At 34.9% G+C, this 18,770-nt stretch overlaps 1 long non-coding RNA gene across 1 annotated transcript; it reads right to left on the bottom strand.

Moving 5' to 3' along the window:
* Window positions 1-7,100: 7,100 nt before the first annotated feature.
* LOC131525968 (uncharacterized) lies at window positions 7,101-12,051 on the bottom strand. The gene is made up of 4 exons (XR_009267336.1): window positions 11,996-12,051; window positions 11,715-11,759; window positions 9,659-9,711; window positions 7,101-7,448 (listed from the first exon to the last, which is right to left on the bottom strand). It is a non-coding gene; the product is annotated as an uncharacterized LOC131525968 (long non-coding RNA).
* Between the last annotated feature and the right edge of the window lie 6,719 nt (window positions 12,052-18,770).

Genomic DNA, 18,770 nt, shown 5'->3' with positions numbered 1-18,770 from the left:
AAATAATCAAAAAGTTGAACATAAAGTATCGGGTAGGTGTAGGGAGGGCTTTTGTCCTAATAATTTGAAATAAAATAAAAAAATTACACTCAATAAGCTATTGCATACTATTTTATAATGTATTACAATGCAGAGGTGCAGATAACATTTGGACCCCCCCAATATCTATACCATGGTTACGCCCTTGAGTAAAAGTGATTCTAAGAGCCAGTGGTTCTGTGACAGTCAGTTAACATAAAGGATTTTCCAAACAGTTTGTCCACAAAAGTTTCAATCTATGGCTGTAAGTGGACTCGCACAGACATCAAGAATCAGCTTATGAACCTCAACAATGGTGGCCATTAAAAAAAATAAAATAAACAAATTCATGCTGCAATGCATGCTGGGTACTAGCATAGTACAAAATTCATCCATGGCTCCCAGCATGCATTGCTGCATGATTTTTTTATTTATTTTTTAATGGTCACCATTGTTGGGGTTCATAAGTTGATTCTTGATGTCTGTGTGAGTCTACTTACAGCCACTGATTGAAACTTTTTGTGGACAAACTATCTGTAAAGTCCTTTATATTAACTGACTGTGACAGAACCACTGGCTCTTAAATTCACTTTTACTATAATCAATACAACATCCATTTAATCAGAGACTAGACACACAATGAGTCCATAATCACTCTCAATGAGATCAGTTCATTAACAGATGACTGATATCAAAAATATATAACAACCAACTGCTGATCATTTTCTCTGGGCTTTTGAGCTGAAACAAATATGTTTGAAGAACACACACTTACAACAGCCATAAAAAAAAAAAAAACTAACCCAGAAGTCAAGGGTCAAGAGCCCAACTAAAGCAGACACTGATCTCTAACATGGTTACTTCAAATAAAACAATAAATCAACATCTAAACCTTAGTTAATTCTCAATAAGATCTTCTGTAGATGTCTGACAGAAATAAAGTCAGTCTGGTTATTAATAAGTGGAGCTGGTGATGCTGTTTGTGGGGTTGTTTAATCAGGTCTTGAGAGATTTAGTGTATTTTATTTCAGTTGATTTCATCTAAGCATGTGTCTAAAGTCAGTTGTTGTTCTTGTGTTTCTCTTCCTGTCAGTGATTGTGTTTGTTAACAGCAGGTGTTCATCACTAATGCTCAATCAGCACTTAATTAATCACTTAATTACTTAACTGCAATGCATATCTTATTTTAGTGAACTCAACTGAAATAAGTTCAGAGCACTCATTACTATTAGTTTTAAAAACTTAAATTGTTTAATGTAATCAGTTTCCTCAAATGGTTTGAGTTACTCTAATTTGTCGGGTTTTACAGTGTATATGTTAAAAATGTTAAACATGAATCTGTAAAACAGGTTGTTGTTGTTTTAAGCAGTTAGTAATCACAATGGAAACACCTTTCATACACATCAATTTTTGTCTTTTAAGGTTAAAACTGAAACATAAATACTAGAAACTAGGATAAATGGATCCCACATAAGTAACAAAAATACTACCGATCAATTTGATACCATGAATAATTATTGTAATGACTGCATAATATAAATCCACTTAATAAGACAGAATGGTCCCACTTTATATTAGGTGGCCTTAAGTACTATTAACTACTGTAGGCTATTTACGTCAAGAAATAAGTACAATGTACTTATTGAGTTCATATTTTATTGCAAAACACTGCTGCTATTGAGGTGGATATAAGGTTTGGGACAGGTTTGGTGGTATGGGTAGGTTTAAGGTGTTAAGGTGTAAGGGATGGGTCAACAGTGTAATTATAAATGTAATTACAGAAATTAATTACAGATTAATTATGTTATTATATGCAGGTATTTATTTTATTTTATTTTTAAAATATAAGTAGCCTACAATGTAAAACATATTTACACAATAAGTGCATTGTACCAAATGATTATTTAAATGTAGATAGTAAGGCAATATGTACCAACAGAACAATATTAACGGTAATAGGCAGAAAGGAATCAACTAATGTAAAAACAAAAACATAGGCCTACATTATAACATTAAAATATTTTACAGAATAAGACTAGTACTAGATTTTCAATAGTTTTAGTTTTAAAGAAGCTGAATGAATTACAGAGTCGCTCTCTGACCATAGAAAGGAAGTCAAATGGTAGTTTATTTACATGCTATCAAACTGTCTTTCAGATTTTTGTATTCAGTATGGTGTTTACCAAATTACACCTAATAAAATTCTTCTCTTCCTATGTGAATATAACTGATTTTGAAACAATAACATTTGTTTTCCAGCCAGTTATCTTCTATCAATGTATCAAGATATGAGTACTGACTAACCATGTCAACCTCTTTACCAGCAATAATTAATTTCAGTCTGAAAATGGTCCTCTGTTTCTAAGATAAAAGTGCATTTTAAGTCTTAAACATGATTTTAATGAGTAGTGTGTAAATTTTATCAAAAAAATAAATAAATAAAAAATAAAAAATCACTTTGCAGAATCACAGTAGAGTTTATAGGCTATTTCTCTAAAAGACTCCACTAACTGAATTTCTTCCCATTTACTCTGGCCACAGCTTTTATCCCCCTTCATACTGACTGAATATCACCCCTAGTAAATCTGATGTCTTATATTTCAGTTTAGTCTTCCTGATTTCCCGTTTCACTTCTTTACACTGCTGTTCAAAAGTTTGGGATCAGTAAGATTTGTATTGTTTTTTAACGGAGTCTCTCATATCACGGCTGTATTTATTTGTTCAAAAATACAGAAGAAAAAAAAAACTGTAATATTCTGAAACTTTCTTGCAATAGGTTTCCTATTTTAATATACTTTAAAATATTTCTGTGATCAAAGCTGAATTTTCAGCATCATTACTCCAGTCTTCAGTGTCACGTGATCCTTCAGAAATCATTATAATATGCTGATTTATTATGAGTGTTGAAACTGTTGTGCTGCTTCATTTTTTTTTTTTTTTTTTTGAACCTATGATACTTTTGTCTTTGATTATTTGATGAATAAAAAGTTAAAAAGAACAGCATTTATTAAAAGTATAAATATTTTCTAACAATATAAGTCCTTACTATCACTTTTTATCCATTTAACACATAATTGCTTTACCATTAGGGTAGCGGTAGTAGGGTAGCCCCCCTACTGTTTTTCCCAAAATAACCACAAGATAAAGTCAAGATATATTTTTATTGTAACTATGAACTACGTTGACGAGAGCGATATAGAAGTTTACAATGTGAAGCTTACACTGGTGATGTACCGAACAGATTCCACAGTTATATATGATATGAGAACAGTAGGGCCTGTAGATAGAGAGTATGTGTTATTTAATAAAAATATAATTATATTTTCAGAATGACATCATTTTTTTCTCAAAGATAGTCTGTATGAAAATGCCCCCAGGTGGGGTAAAACACCTCCAGGGGGCAATGGGCAATTACTCTTGTTATTATGTTCTGAACATCAAATCCTTTGTTTTTCCATCAAATGAATTCTAACTGGTTGGTTGAATAAAAATATTTGAACTTTATATTTAAAAATTACCTCAAGTTAGCATCAGGTAGCTAGTTAGCTAGCCAGTTAGCATCAGCTAACAATTTTTTAAATTTTGTAATTCATAATTCTTTAATCTGATTTTGCTGTAAATGTTTAAAGCAAATTGCTTTGTCAGACTGGGGGGCATTTTACCCTCCCCATGGCCCTTGGCACAAATGTAATTTTTGTTAAAAATGTAATAACATGAAAACTCTGGACATTTTTCATTCTTGGTTTATAATTTATGTCATTGTGTCTAAAACTATGATAACTTTTCTGAACTTTTGTTTCAAAGAAGAAAAAAATGACACAATCCTTAATGGGGATGCGTTTCCCCACTCTACCCTGTTTTCTGTATTTTTGATCAAGTACAGCCTTGATAAGCATAAGAAACTTTTTTTAAATCATTTTTAAAAAATCTTACTGATCCAAAACTTTTAAACAGCAGTGTACCTTGTTTTTTTTAAAAATCCTTAAGCTATTTAAAACATATTTTAATGATTTGTCACCTATGTTCATTACTCTAATAAAATATATATTCTGTTAGGATTGCATGCTATGATTAATGGTCCAAAAATATCAATCTCTCAAGCAATGTGCTTTTATGAAATATGAGAGATAGAGAGAAAATTCAACTATTTATATGCAACTACCAAAATATAATCATTGTCCAGACCGGACTCCACAAATCTTCTGCTGTGAGTTTGTTTCAGTTGTTGATCTGTTGTTGTTGTCAGTCTGTTACCTCTGGAGTCCTCACACTGAAACACAGAAATAAATATTTAAGTTATGTGTGTTATTTATTATTAGGCATTGTTACATATTAGGTAAAATGCATTTGATATTCTCTAGGCAGTGCATCTAATTATCAGATCTGGGCTCAATACTTGCTCACAAATAAATAATATTTGCACAAAACTTTATATTTGGACAGAACTTTATACAAATGAGTTTTTAAGACAAATGGGTTATAACACTGAATGCTCTATACTGTTCAGACCACAGCCTTTATATATTCAAATTGTATTGGCCATTTGGTTCACTCCTTTACAGACAGAGTTGATTGTGTCTGAGGGCCAGTCGCAGATTAATCAAACACAGACACAGTTAACTGCATTCAAGGCACAGTCAAAATGTAAATTTGGGTGATTCTATAATTGCAGGTACAATTGGTGTCCAAAGTCATTATTTTTTCAAATGGTTATATTTTTAATTATTTTAATAATTTGTTACTCATTGTTATGAATTACAAGATGTTAAAGTCCATAACAATATAATAATTTATGTAAAGTGTCTCAAATCTTGTTGTCTGAATTAGTCAGTGTATTTTTTTCATCACGAATCATTGTGTAATCAAAATATTTCATTGTACTTTTCTTTTGCCAATATTTCATTAATTTTATTTATAAAAGCCCTAAATAGCCATTTACTTAATTCTACAACATTAAATTGTTTAAAAAGTTTTCTTATAAAACTGCATGTCCGTAAATCTTGCGTCAACTCTGCTACCGTACCATACTTTGCCTTTAAATTGGTGGAATTTTCTCCCACAACTGTGCAAGATACAGGAAATTATGTCACTTTTGCTCACTGATAAGATATGAAGCACTGAAAAGTCTGTGTTGTCTCTCTGAGAAAATATTTTAATCTAAAAAGTTTTTACACCAAGAGTTATTTTGTAGAATGTCAGCACTGTTACCACAATATCAAAAGGAAAACAGAATTTATGACTGATCACACATTGGGTTATTTAAAGTCTTTTAATCATGTTTTCATTAGCACCATGTGCTCTTAGCATTTATGCTAGCAAGTGGATTTTTTGGTAAAAATAAAATAAAATTCTGTTACCGTCAAACTCTGTTACCAAGGTAGAGTAACAATGTTGACAATTGTAATGATTCGTCACTATGGCTGAGATCCATTTGCAGTTTTATTTGAGAATTAGTCGTACAGGCAGAGATCAGAACACAGACAAGGCAATATAGGAAAGCAGGCTGTAGGATAAACATTCAACTGGCGTGAGATTGGGGCAGGCAGCAGTCCAAGAGCAAAAAATCCAAAAGCAGTGGCAACAGTTCAGAAGGCAGGCAGAAGAGGATCAAAAAACGTTAGACAGGCAAGGTAACAACAAAAGACAATCAGAGATGCAGCGAGAACACTCAGTAATGTCCACCTAGGTAAAAAACAAAAAACAAAAAAAAAAACAAGACTTCACAATGAACCCAGGGGAGAGCTGCTATAAATAGCCCAGATAATGCTGTTCAGGTGGGGATGATAAATTAGTGCCAGGTACGGGGTAGATGGGAAATGTAGTGCAAAAGGATATTAGTACTCTGGTGATGGAGCCCTCTGATTGCCAGGAGAGGGAGCCACGGAAGTGCTCTCTGTAACAGAGCCCCCCTCCTGCGAGCGGCTCTGGAAGTCTTCCCCATGGTCTGGGGCCGGTCTTTCCGGGTGGTCTTGGTGGAATTCCTCCATAAGGCTGGGATCTAGAATGTCGTCCACATTCACCCAGGACCTTTCCTCCGGACCGTAGCCCTCCCAGAGTTCTCCTCCGGCGTCTGGAGTCTACTGGATGTAAAATGCTCTGCAGTACATTCTGTCATTTTAGAATGTTAAGTTCTACTTCTGTAGTTATTTTGGTGAAAGTAACTAAAAAGTAATAGTAATACAAAGTAATACAGGAGTCATGTAACGCATTACAATTCTGAGACATTAATATTGTAAGGTAAGGAATTACTTTCAAATAACAATAACAAGTAATCTATAATTTATTACAGTTTGGAAGTAACTTGCACAACACTGCCTGTAAGTAATAAAAGTATTAGATAGTTCAGCCAAAAAAATGTAAATTGTAATTTGCTCACCCACATGTTGTGGATTTCTTTTTTCTGCTGTTCTAACTAAAATTAAAAATATCTATATGTGGGCATAAGTTGGTGGAGCAAAACTAAATCAACAACACTGGATGATACCCTTGCACAAAATGTTACTTTAAAAAAAACAACAACAATATGGTTAAGTCTTTAATCATAATATTCACGGTAACCAATTATTTTTCTCAAGTAATTCCTATTGGCTTTATTTGCTGTTATCAAATAAGAGTGTATTCAACAGGTTTTTATTTATTTATTCAGATTTATTTGAAACACATTTATAGAAATATCAGAAAAAACCATGTGGCTGTACCATTGCTTCCATGAAACCCTAAGTAAAACGTTAGAAATCTTATTTAGACACTCCATTCTGACAGAAGAAACAGCTGTAATCTACTAATTTTTCTTACAAAAGCTGTTTATATGTAGATCCCACATAGCCAGCAGGCATTCATTGATACCACTGATCCATTTGGTATCATGAAGAATGACTGTAGTGATCATTGCCTGTACAAATGAAGTGTATTGATACTAAATGAATCAACTGAGGTAAAACAATCACAATATTAACCATTTTTAAAGAGTAAGAGATTCAAGAGTATAAAAGAATATATCTCATTTTTATACAGTATTCCAGATGATTATTTGAAAATGAGATCACTTCACAAGAATGCTCTGGATTTTTTTCTTTGCTACTGAAACTATCAAATATTTTTAATAATAATATCAATATGAATATATCAAATATGATATTTTTTTTAAAACAGTGTCTAAGTCAGCTCTCTTCCTATAACATAATCTGGAAAACATAATTCTCTCAAGCAATGTGTTTAAAAAAATCCAGATTATATGAAAAATGAGAGAAAGACAGACAGAAATTATAATTCAACTACAAGCAACCTCCAAAAATAAAATAATTGTCAGGACTGTCAGAAGTGACAGTGTCAAATGCCCCATTACAAATGTTCAGTGATGCTCTCGCTCTGAATCATGGCTTTGGTAGTAGTGCTTATGCAGGCTGGGTTTGACCACTGGAGGTCTCACTCTGAAACACAGACATAAATATTTGTTATTAAATTTACTATTAGGAGTGGCTAAATATTTGGCAACTGACGTTTGGTCTTTTCCACGTGAGAATCTAAGACACTTTTACTCAGAGCTCTACACCATCCTATTTGAAATCAGTGGATGTCCAGTATTCCCAAATGTGGAGTTCACCTCAGTCAGTGTTGCCAAGTCCGCGAATTTCCCACAGAATTGGGCTACTTTAACACTGTTGCCGCAGGGAGTTTTTCATGTCTGCGGGTTGAAGCGACCCCAATAATGTGATATTTAGCCCCTGAAATGCAAATTTTACCAAGGGAATCCAGCCAAAAATTGTGTGTTTTACCCCCGGAACGCAATTTTTAACGGGGATCCCCTTAAAACGTGATTGGACTAGTTTTGTGTAGCAATTGGGCAGGTTTTGTTGTGAAAACCTGGCAACCCTGAATTCAGTGTGTAGGGAATGCTTACAGTTTTTCTTGATTGCTAGCACACTATAACTGATTCATTTGGCCCATTTTTCCAAACCATTCATACAGTTCTCAAAACAAAGACATGTTTCTCAAAACTTTTAACACATTTCACCTTTTTGCACACACGTTCCAATTTGCTCAGTGTTTTCTGCAAAACTCTACACAAAAACGCCATCATTTTGCACAGGTTTAACTATTTTCTCATTTAGAAAACTCAAACACACAATATAATTAACTCAAGCATCAAAAAATGAACACAAACAGCACATGTTTATCCATGTGTGAACATTCAGTAGCAAAACTGATGACACACAGGTCAGAATCTCAGGATGATATGCACAGGAGCACAAGTGATTATGTGTTTTGGAAAATGAATTATGGTAGTGGGAGACAAAGAGGAATAGGAGGAGAAAAGAAAAAATTAAGGGGATGAGGTCAAAGGTCGTTTGTTCCTGATGAAATACAAAGCACTATAGTTGACCACGTTCTTCTGCATGGACTGACCGTGAGGGAAGATGGCCTACAGGCTCATCTACAAGGTTTCAATACTACTGACACATACAATATAATTACAGTACATAGCAGCAGTACTTCAGATGAGAGAACTTTCATTATTCTATGTACAGTAAATACTGTAGCACACACCCTCAAACTCATTACTGTACCGTTGAAATGATTTGTAGCCAAGTAGTCCTTACATCTACTCTATTTTTGCAGAACTGAGAGACAACTGTCCAGGGAAGGCAGAGAAGTATTTTTTCAGAAGACTAAGAAACCGCTATAACAAATAAGGATACTACCAATACTGTAATGCAATTTGGCTGAGGATGCTGAATGAATGAATTAATTAATTAATTAATGTATTTATTCATTCACAGTAACTGACAGTATAGTCCAGTGTGTGTTTACTGTATATTCAGTTGTTTGGTCTTTGAACTTTTCTCTTCTAGTGCTTTTCATCTACTGTAAGATATCTTTACAGTCGTGTAATGAAAGTAAACTTTTCTTAAAGTTTATTGCTGAATTTTACTGTATCTGCACCCCTTTATTTATGCTGTATACTGTAACAGACATTGACTAGCAAAAGGATTCCTATTTCCGAAAAGGAGGTTTTTGTAACAGTGTTTTGAATAGATCTCACTAGTGTTCTCTAGACAGGAATGTAGTCTGAGTATTTGACAGGTTTGTGTATCATCTGAGGCCAAAGTTTGAGTCGGACAAAAGAGAATATGTTTTTGACTAAACTATTTGATTTTGACCTGGAAGTTTGAAGTTTGCACAAGTTGGTGTGTAATTTTGAGATTGTGTTTATAGTTGTGAGAAAATGGTGAATTGTTTCATGAATTGTGTGTTAGCAATCGAGAAAAACTGTAAAAAATAGCTATCCACATCCTGGTACTGGTCCTAAAGTCTGCTTTTGTCTGATTACTCTAACTTGCTTTGGGTCGTATCTATCTAGGTGTATGTCATTAAACATTTGTAGTTCATCCAGAATGCTGCAGTCTCTGGATGATGTTCAGACTTCCCAAATATTCACTTGTAACTCATCTCCTTTGCACCTTTTGCTGGTTCCCTGTCCCTGCTACTTCTGACCCCATAATAGGGCTAATCTTTTAGGACTTAACCATTTTGTTGACCACATGATATTTTTCCTGTGCTGCCCTAGCCTATGGAAAAACAGAAAAGAGTCAATGTGATCCCTCTGGCTGCACCGATATTACAATTAAAATATAGTTACCACAAGGTTCACTGCCTCCTGAGAGTTAGAGGGACTGTCATCACTCCCTTTTCCTGTTGAGAAACAGTAAATTGTTCAAATATTTCTCCAGTGCTGTGCATGAGATGCCATATTACAGTTTTTTTCAACTGCTTACACACATTTTCAAAACTTTGCCTCTCTTTTTCAAAACTTTACACACAAATCCAAGAATTGCACACACAAAATGCAAAATGCCTCACATCTCTTGCAAAATGAAGCACTGAATTCAAAATATCACAAACATATCTCAAAATCAAACATTTGTTTTACGTTGCAAACACTTTCACCATAATATAATATTTTTGGATATATCATATACACAGTTATTCAAAACATAAAGCTCTTCTTTCATGAGCTCCTATGTACATTTCTGTACAAGATTGAAAGTAACTGGCAGAGAGATTAAAAATTCCTTGAAAAATTCATGGTAAACATGAACGCAAGATTGAAAACAAACTTTATTTTTATTATTTTTTGTAAACTGTAAGCATTCGTGGTTCTGAATACAGTATTACATAGTAAGAAAGAAAGGAAATACATTGTTTGCATCCATTGTTCAAAAACGACAGTTTTTCTTCGTCACTTTGGTGCATTTCTCGAATTATCCTTACTGTAATACTGGCAAAGAAGTATGTGCATTTCTCAAAACAATTTGTGCAAACAGAACCACACAATGGATTACCTGCAAAAGCCTGTAACTTACTCAAAATCTTTAGTTCATCTCTCAAAAGTAAGTATTTATGTCAATGAACTTATTAGTGCCATCAGAACAAAAAGTCCTTGTTTCATTGTTCACAAACAAAATGCTTAGTCATGTTGTCAAAATAAAACTGCACTCTGTTAGTATTACCTGATGTAAACTATGGCAACAGTTTGGATGACAGTTACTGTATTGAAATGCATTTCTTATGTATGCCATATATCCATTTTAAAAGTACAAATTTACACTACTGTATGTGTGATATTGATTGAAAGAGACTGGATAGAATTCACAGTTACACTTTTACTAGTGGTCTGACTTGCACAGAGAACTATAGAATACATTTTGAGCAACATGACATTAGCAACTGATAATGTAGGAAACCGCAGACAATCAGTTGCATGAATGTACCAAAGCAATCGCAACTTGTTCAAAAGAATGAGAAACTGCTTTTATGATGTGCACAAGTGACTAGATGATGTGGAGGTTGAACAAAGTAGTTTTGAGAATTTCATTTTTGATCTGAGAAATGCATCAAAGCGACGAAGCAAGAAAAACCTGTGACCTGTGGCCTATTTATAGGCCTATTCTAAAGCCATGATTGGTTGGTGTTAAATAAAGCAATGAGTGTTTGTGCATATGAGGAGTTAGTGTGAAGCACTGATGAATTAGTGTGGCATTTTAAATGGTTGTGTTTGAAAAAGGAAATCAAGATACTTGATGATACAAGATACTTTTTGTGTGTTATATAGAGAATTGTGTGTTGTGTTTTGCAAAAAGTGTTTTAAGAAATTGAAAACTGAGTCAAATGCCGAGAATTAGTGTAAGGTTTTGCAGATTTGGTATGTGGTTCTGCTGTTTGAGTGTCGGGTTTCAGAAATTGTGTGACAAGTAAAGATTTTGTGTGTAAGCAGTTTAAAAAAACTGTAAATAGGGAGGCAAAAACAGCATTGATGAGAAACAGTGGTGAAAAGCTTGCATATACAGCTCATAATGCTCTGTTGTGTGTGTGTGTGTGTGTGTGTGTGTGTGTGCGTGTGCGTGTGCGTGTGCGTGTGCGTGTGCAATCGAACCCAGCGATTGCGTTGTTTAGACCCAGCGGTTGGGTTACTGCCCAGAAGGTTGGGTTAAACATTTAACCCAACTGTTGGTTGAAAACAACCCAGCATGTGTTCTGTCCAATATTTACCCAGCACTGAGTTGTATTTAAGCCAGCGTTTTTAAGAGTGCAATGAGACCAGTTTGGATTACAGGAGGTTAAATTATGCATTTAATGATGCATTCTGATTTTGGTGCATTATTAAAAAGAAAAGCATGAGATAGTGGCATATTCACCAGAGTCAGAGTCACCATTGTGCTCCCTTTCTCTCTTTCCTCCATCTAGATGTAATGTAACATTTTCAAGTTAAGCAGCAATACAAACCACATCAGAGATTCTGAACTGCATAGTGAAATGTTGTATCTCCACTGGACATGTACTGTATCTCTAATGTCTGGACATTTGACTAACATTACACTTTGATTCAGCATTAATTTAACAATGTTTACAGCTGACATTTAATGAGAAATTTGTACAGTTAACATCAATATTGTAAATATATCCAAAACATAATTACCTGATATCACCTGAGATGAGCTCACACTGCTATTACTAGCACTCTCTGGTCCTGCTGAAAAAACAGTGAGATGTTGAAATGTATTTTGGCATAGCCTGGTACATAAGACTGATTAAATATTGGGAATGGGATAACTGGTACCTCTCAGACCAACATTCTCTTCATCAGCGCTGGGTTCCTGGTCTTTCTTGCAGTTGAAAGCTAAAGGGAATGACAGAAAAAATAAATGTATTTGCAGTGAAATACTAATGTAAAAATAACAATGATCTAAAAGCACTGGGGAAGAAACATGTTAAAGAAAACATCTACCCCACTATAATATTATCTCAAGTACATCCATCTAATATAATTTGTTTAAATATCTCTGTTTTGGGTTACACTTTATTTTGATAGTCCACTTTAGACATTCTACTAACTATAAGTAACTTTGTAACGACATGTCAACTACATGTCTACTAACTCTCAGTAGGGTAGGTTTAGGGTTAGTAGAATAAGTTGACATATACTTGCAAAGTTTCTCATTGTCAGTATGTTGTATGTTGTGGACCCATCCAAATAAAGTGTTAGAAGATATTAAGCAGACAGTCTACTAATACTCTAGTGACTGCTAGTTGACATGTAGTTGCAAAGTTACTTACTGTTAGTAGAATGTCTAAAGTGGACTATCAAAAAAAAAGTGTTACCCTATTTTGATCTTTATTTGTTAAAAGAACAGTGAAATGTCATTATTCACTCACAATTTGTTATAAATCTCTATCCTATATCTTTGTCAGGAGACATGGTGTTAGCTTTCACTGTTATGCTGATGATACTCAGCTCTATATTTCTTCACCGGGGTGAAACACACCAAATTGAGAAACTAACAGAATGCATAGTCGATATAAAAAACTGGATGACGAGTAATTTTTACTGCTAAATTCTGAAAAACAGAGGTGTTAATTATCGGACCTAAAACCCCACATGTAACCTAGAACATTATCTAACACTTGACGGCTGCTCTGTCAATTCTTCTTCATCAGTCAGGAACCTAGGTGTGCTGTTCGATAGCAATCTGTCATTTGAAAGCCATGTTTCTAGCATCTGTAAAACTGCATTTTTTTCATCTCAAAAGCATATCTAAATTGCGACCAATGCTCTCAACGTCAAATGCAGAAATGTTAATTCATGCGTTTATGACCTCAAGGTTAGACTATTGTAATGCTTTATTGGGTGGTTGTTCTGCACGCTTGATCAACAAACTACAGTTAGTCCAAAATGCAGCAGCTAGAGTCCTTACTAGAACCAGGAAGTATGACCATATTAGCCCGGTTCTGTCAACACTGCACTGGCTCCCTATCAAGCATCGGATAGATTTTAAAATCTTGTTAATTACTTATAAAGCCCTGAATGGTTTAGCTCCTCAGTACTTGAGCGAGCTCTTATCGCATTATAGTCCTCCACGTCCGCTGCGTTCTCAAAACTCCGGCCGTTTGATAATACCTAGAATATCAAAATCGACTGCGGGCGGCAGATCCTTTTCCTATTTAGCACCCAAACTCTGGAACAGTCTACCTAACACTGTTCGGGAGGCAGACACACTCTGTCAGTTTAAATCTAGATTAAAGACCCATCTCTTTATCCTGGCGTACACATAACACACTAATACGCTTCTATTATTCAAATCCGTTAAAGGATTGTTAGGCTGCATTAATTAGATCAACCGGAACCAGGAACACTCCCCATAACACACGATGTACTCGTTACATCGTCAGTTGAATGGCATCTACGCTAATATTTGTCTGTTTCTTTCCTAGTCTGTTTCTCGGTCCGTGTCCGATCAGATGGTGGATCAGCACCAAGAGATGATGTCTACAGCCCTGATCGTCAGCGGAGACCAGGACACCCAGATGACCCCCAGAGATATATCCCCAGATATATCAACCAAAAATAACAAAATAACTCAAATATAATAAAATACCTAACTACATAATACTACTATTGTTAGAAATTGCAACAAATTAAAATAGAAATATAAACTTTTGAACTGCGGGTTTCGTCTGGTCAGAGGAGAACTGGCCCCCCGACTGAGCCTGGTTTCTCCCAAGGTTTTTTTCTCCATTCTGTCACAGAGGGAGTTTTGGTTCCTTGCCGCTGTCGCCTCTGGCTTGCTCAGTTGGGGACACTTCATTTCTAGCGATTATCGCCGATTTGATTGCACAAATACTATTTAAACTAAACTGAGCTAGACAATGACATCTCTGAATTCAATAATGAAATGCCTTTAACTGAAAATTGAAAATTGAGTGTTTAATCTTATTATACATTACTGACACTCTATCCTCCAATTTGATACTGTTAAGTGCTTTGACACAATCTGTATTGTAAAAGCGCTATATAAATAATGGTGACTTGACTTGACTTGACATCTTGCAAGTCAATGACTGTTACAGTATGCAGCATAAATAGAGTTGTGCAGATACAGTAAAATTCACCAATAAACTTTAAGAAAAGTTTACTTTCATTACACTACTGTAAAGTGATCCTACAGTAGTTGAAAATCACTAGAAGAGAAAAGTTCAAAGACCAAACAACTGAATATACAGTAAACATACATTGGAATGTACTGTCAGTTACTGTACATACATAAATAAATAAATACAGCATCCTCTTGTTGCATTACAGTATTGGTAATCTCCTTATTTGTTATACTATAACAGTTTCTTAGTCTTCTGAGAAAAGACTTTCTCTGCCTCCCTCGACAGTCGACTCTCAGTTCTGCACAAATACATGTAAAAAGTATGTGGCTACAAATCAATTCAACAGTTATGAGTTTGAGGGTGTGTGCTACAGTATTTACAATACAAAGAACAGTGAAAGTTCTCTCATCTGAAGTACTGCTACTATACTGTAATTGTAATTGTAATGTGCAAGTAGTGTAAAGCCTTGTAGATGATCCTGCAGGTCAGCTTTCCTTATGCTCATTCCATGCAAAAGAAGATGGTCAACTATAGTGCTTTTTCAGCAACAAATGACCTTTCACCTCGTCCCCTTCATTTTTCCTTTCTCCTCTTTGTCTCCAACGACCAGGATTAGTTTTCCAAAACACATAACCACCTGTGCTATTGTTCATATCATCCTTAGATTCTGACTGCTGTGTCATCAGTTTTGCTACTGAGAGTTCACACACGGATAAATGTGTGCTATTTGTGTTCATTTTGTGATTCTTGATGTAGTTATATTGTGTGTTTGTGTTTTCTGAATTAGAACATGGTTAAACCTGTGCAAAATGATGTTGTTCTTTTGTAGAGTTTCGCAGAAAACACTGAGCAAATTGGAGCATGTGTGAAAACAGGTGAAATGTGTTAAAAGCTTTGAGAAACATGTCTTTGTTTCAAGAACTGTATGAATGGTTTGGAAAAGGCTCCACATAGACTCCATTGTTAAAAAGGCCCAGCAGAGGTTGTATTTCCTTCACCAGCTGAGGAAGCTCAACCTGCCACAGGAGCTGCTGAAACAGTTCTACTCCGCCATCATTGAATCCGTCCTCTGCACTTCAATAACTGTCTGGTTCAGCTCAACTACCAAATCTGACCTCAGAAGACTACGGAGGGTAGTCCGGACTGCTGAGCAAATCATTGGTACAACCCTCCCCAGTCTCCAAGAACTGTACTCATCCAGAGTAAGCAGAAGGGCTAACAAAATCACTCTGGACCCTCACATCCAGCACACTCCCTCTTTGAACTGCTGCCGTCTGGTCGACGCTAGAGCTCTGAGCACCAGATAGGCCAGGCCCAGGAACAGTTTCTTCCCTCAGGCAATCCATCCCATGAACACTTGACATTAAACGTGGAACACACAACACTATTATACATTATTTATTCACCACGCATACTTATTTTTAGATATTTTTTTTCATTTAAAAATTGCACATATCAGACCTGTACACACATAATTGTCTATATTATATATTGTGTTTTTGCTACTTTGTACATTGCCTATTTGTATATTATTATTATTTTATTATCTATCCTGTCCTAACCCTGTCCTGTTGCTGTCTTTCTGTTGCACTGTAGAGCTTCTGTCACTATAACAAATTCCTTGTATGTGTAAACCTGTAGTCTACTTCTGGCATGTAATCAATAAAACCATCAAATCGTAACAAATGTTAAAACAGATTCAATAAAAGACTTATAAATCATTGATTTCTCAACAAGGTCTTAAAGGTGCTGTATGTAGGATTGGAGTCCAAGGTATTGCAGTCCAAATTCAAAATATTGGAGACGGTTTTTTTCACCCTCCTCCTCAGACTTGAGCACACGCAGGTTGCCAGATTAACGACACCAACAGAAACGAGCGCACATGACGATGAATGAAATTAAATACGCTGTATTTTCCACCAACTGGCAACCCGCGGTGCCGAAATACAATTGGGTAAACTGGCATACCATAACAAACACAGACATTCCGGCCGGAATGCACATTTTCGAAGGAGAATAACTGACTGTAGCATTGTTTTTCAGATAAACATGTTAACTTAGCATGTTTGTTAAATATCTGCAAACATATGGTATTTTTATGCTTTAGTAGAGTCAAAATCCTACATACAGCACCTATCCCAGTCAACACGTGAGATCACGCGACGATCACAGTGACATCACATCATTCTCATACGGTGATCCTCACAGTGTGAGTAATATATGAGCTCATTGTGAACTCAGAAAGATGAGCGGGGTTCTTATTTCTGTCAGACATCTACAAAAGTGCTTATTGAGAATTAACAGATTTAGATGATGATGTTTTATTGTTTTGTTTGACGTTACCATCGTGGCGAGTAGTGTTTGCTTTAGTTGGGCTCTTGACCCTTGACTTTATAACATTATATTTTTTGGGGCTGCTGTAACTGTGTTTGTAAAGCACATTTGTTATGGCAAAGAAAACCAAAAAGAGACTGCAACCGGGTGATATTGGTTTGCTACTGATGATAACAGCGCAGCCACCGTCTATATTCAGTATGCAATCTTTGTGAGAAGTTATTGATCTGAAGTTTTTAATAATAGCTCTGTGATTATACAGTATAAGACCCAGCAGTGTCATAATGATTTATGAAGGATTTTAAAAGCATGATAAGACACAAATGTTACTTATTACTCTGTCATTCAAACACAAAGAGAGACATCAAGAATCAGTGTATGAATCTCAACAATGGTGACAATCAAAAGCTTCATGCTGCAATGCATGCTGGGTACCTAGTCTCTGTGCAGTGTGTGCACTTTGACCTCACATTAGTATGAGCACACAGTGAGGGTGCTGTGAGGTTACACTTTTAGCTCACTGTTACCTCACATTGTGACCTCATCACGAGTATCCTGTGAGCTCATGGTGACATCACTGTGAGATCAAATTGTTGACTGGGATGTGAATATAACTGATTTTGAAACAATAACATTTGTTTTCCAGCCAGTTATCTTCTATCAATGTATCAAGATATGAGTACTGACTAACCATGTCAACCTCTTTACCAGCAATAATTAATTTCAGTCTGAAAATGGTCCTCTGTTTCTAAGATAAAAGTGCATTTTAAGTCTTTAAATTTACACACTACTCATTAATTTACACACTAATCATGACATTAAAAAATCAGTTTGCAGAATCATAGTAGAGTTTATAGTGACTGAATATTACCCTTTCATACTGACAGAATATCACCCCTAGTAAATCTGCTGTCTTATATTTCAGTTTAGTCTTCCTGATTTCCATTTTCACTTCTTTACACTGCTGTTCAAAAGTTTGGGATCAGTAAGATTTATATTGTTTTTTAATGGAGTCTCTCATGCTTATCAAGGCTGAATTTATTTGTTCAAAAATACAGAAAAACCCCAGCAATATTCTTTATTGCAATTTCTAATATTGGTTTCCTATTTTAATATACTTTAAAATATTTCTGTGATCAAAGCTGAATTTTCAGCATCATTACTCCAGTCTTCAGTGTCACATGATCCTTCAGAAATCATTCTAATATGCTGATTTATTATCAGTGTTGAACAGCTTCATTTTTTTTTTTTTTATCTATGATTATTTGATGAATAAAAAGTTTAAAAGAACAGCATTTATTCAAAATATAAATCTTTTCTAACAATATAAGTCCTTATATCACTTTTTATCCATTTAACACATCATTGCTTTACCATTACGTTTTCTATATTTTTGATCAAATACACCCTTGATGAGCATAAGAAACATTTAACATTTAGAAACATCTTTAAAAACATTTTTAAAAAATCTTACTGATCCCAAACTTTTGAACAGCAGTGTACCTTGTTTTTTTGTTGTTGTTTTTTTAATCTTATTTTAAACATATTTTAATGATTTGTCACCTATGTTTATTATTCAAATAAAACATATATTCTGTTAGGATTGCATGCTATGATTAATGGTCCAAAAATATCAATCTCTCAAGCAAAGTGCTTTTATGAAATATGAGAGATAGAGACAATTCAACTATTTATACGCAATCACCAAAATATAATCATTGTCCAGACTGGACTCCACAAATCTTCTGCACTGTAAAGCCCAACAGTTAGAGTAACTCAAACCGTTTGAGAACACTTATTGTCTTAAAACATTTAAGTTTTTTAAAACTAATAGTTATGAGTGCTCTGAACTTATTTCAGTTGAGTTCACTAAATAAGATATATGCCCAACAAGTAACTCAAACCGTTCGAGTAAACCGATTGCCTTAAAAACCCAAGTTAGGGTAACTCAAACCATTTGAGGAAACTTATTGCCTTAAATCATT

The sequence above is a fragment of the Onychostoma macrolepis genome, chromosome 19, assembly GCF_012432095.1.
Source record: "Onychostoma macrolepis isolate SWU-2019 chromosome 19, ASM1243209v1, whole genome shotgun sequence".
Taxonomy (NCBI): Eukaryota; Metazoa; Chordata; class Actinopteri; order Cypriniformes; family Cyprinidae; genus Onychostoma; species Onychostoma macrolepis.
This window is presented reverse-complemented; position numbering and strand designations above follow the sequence as displayed.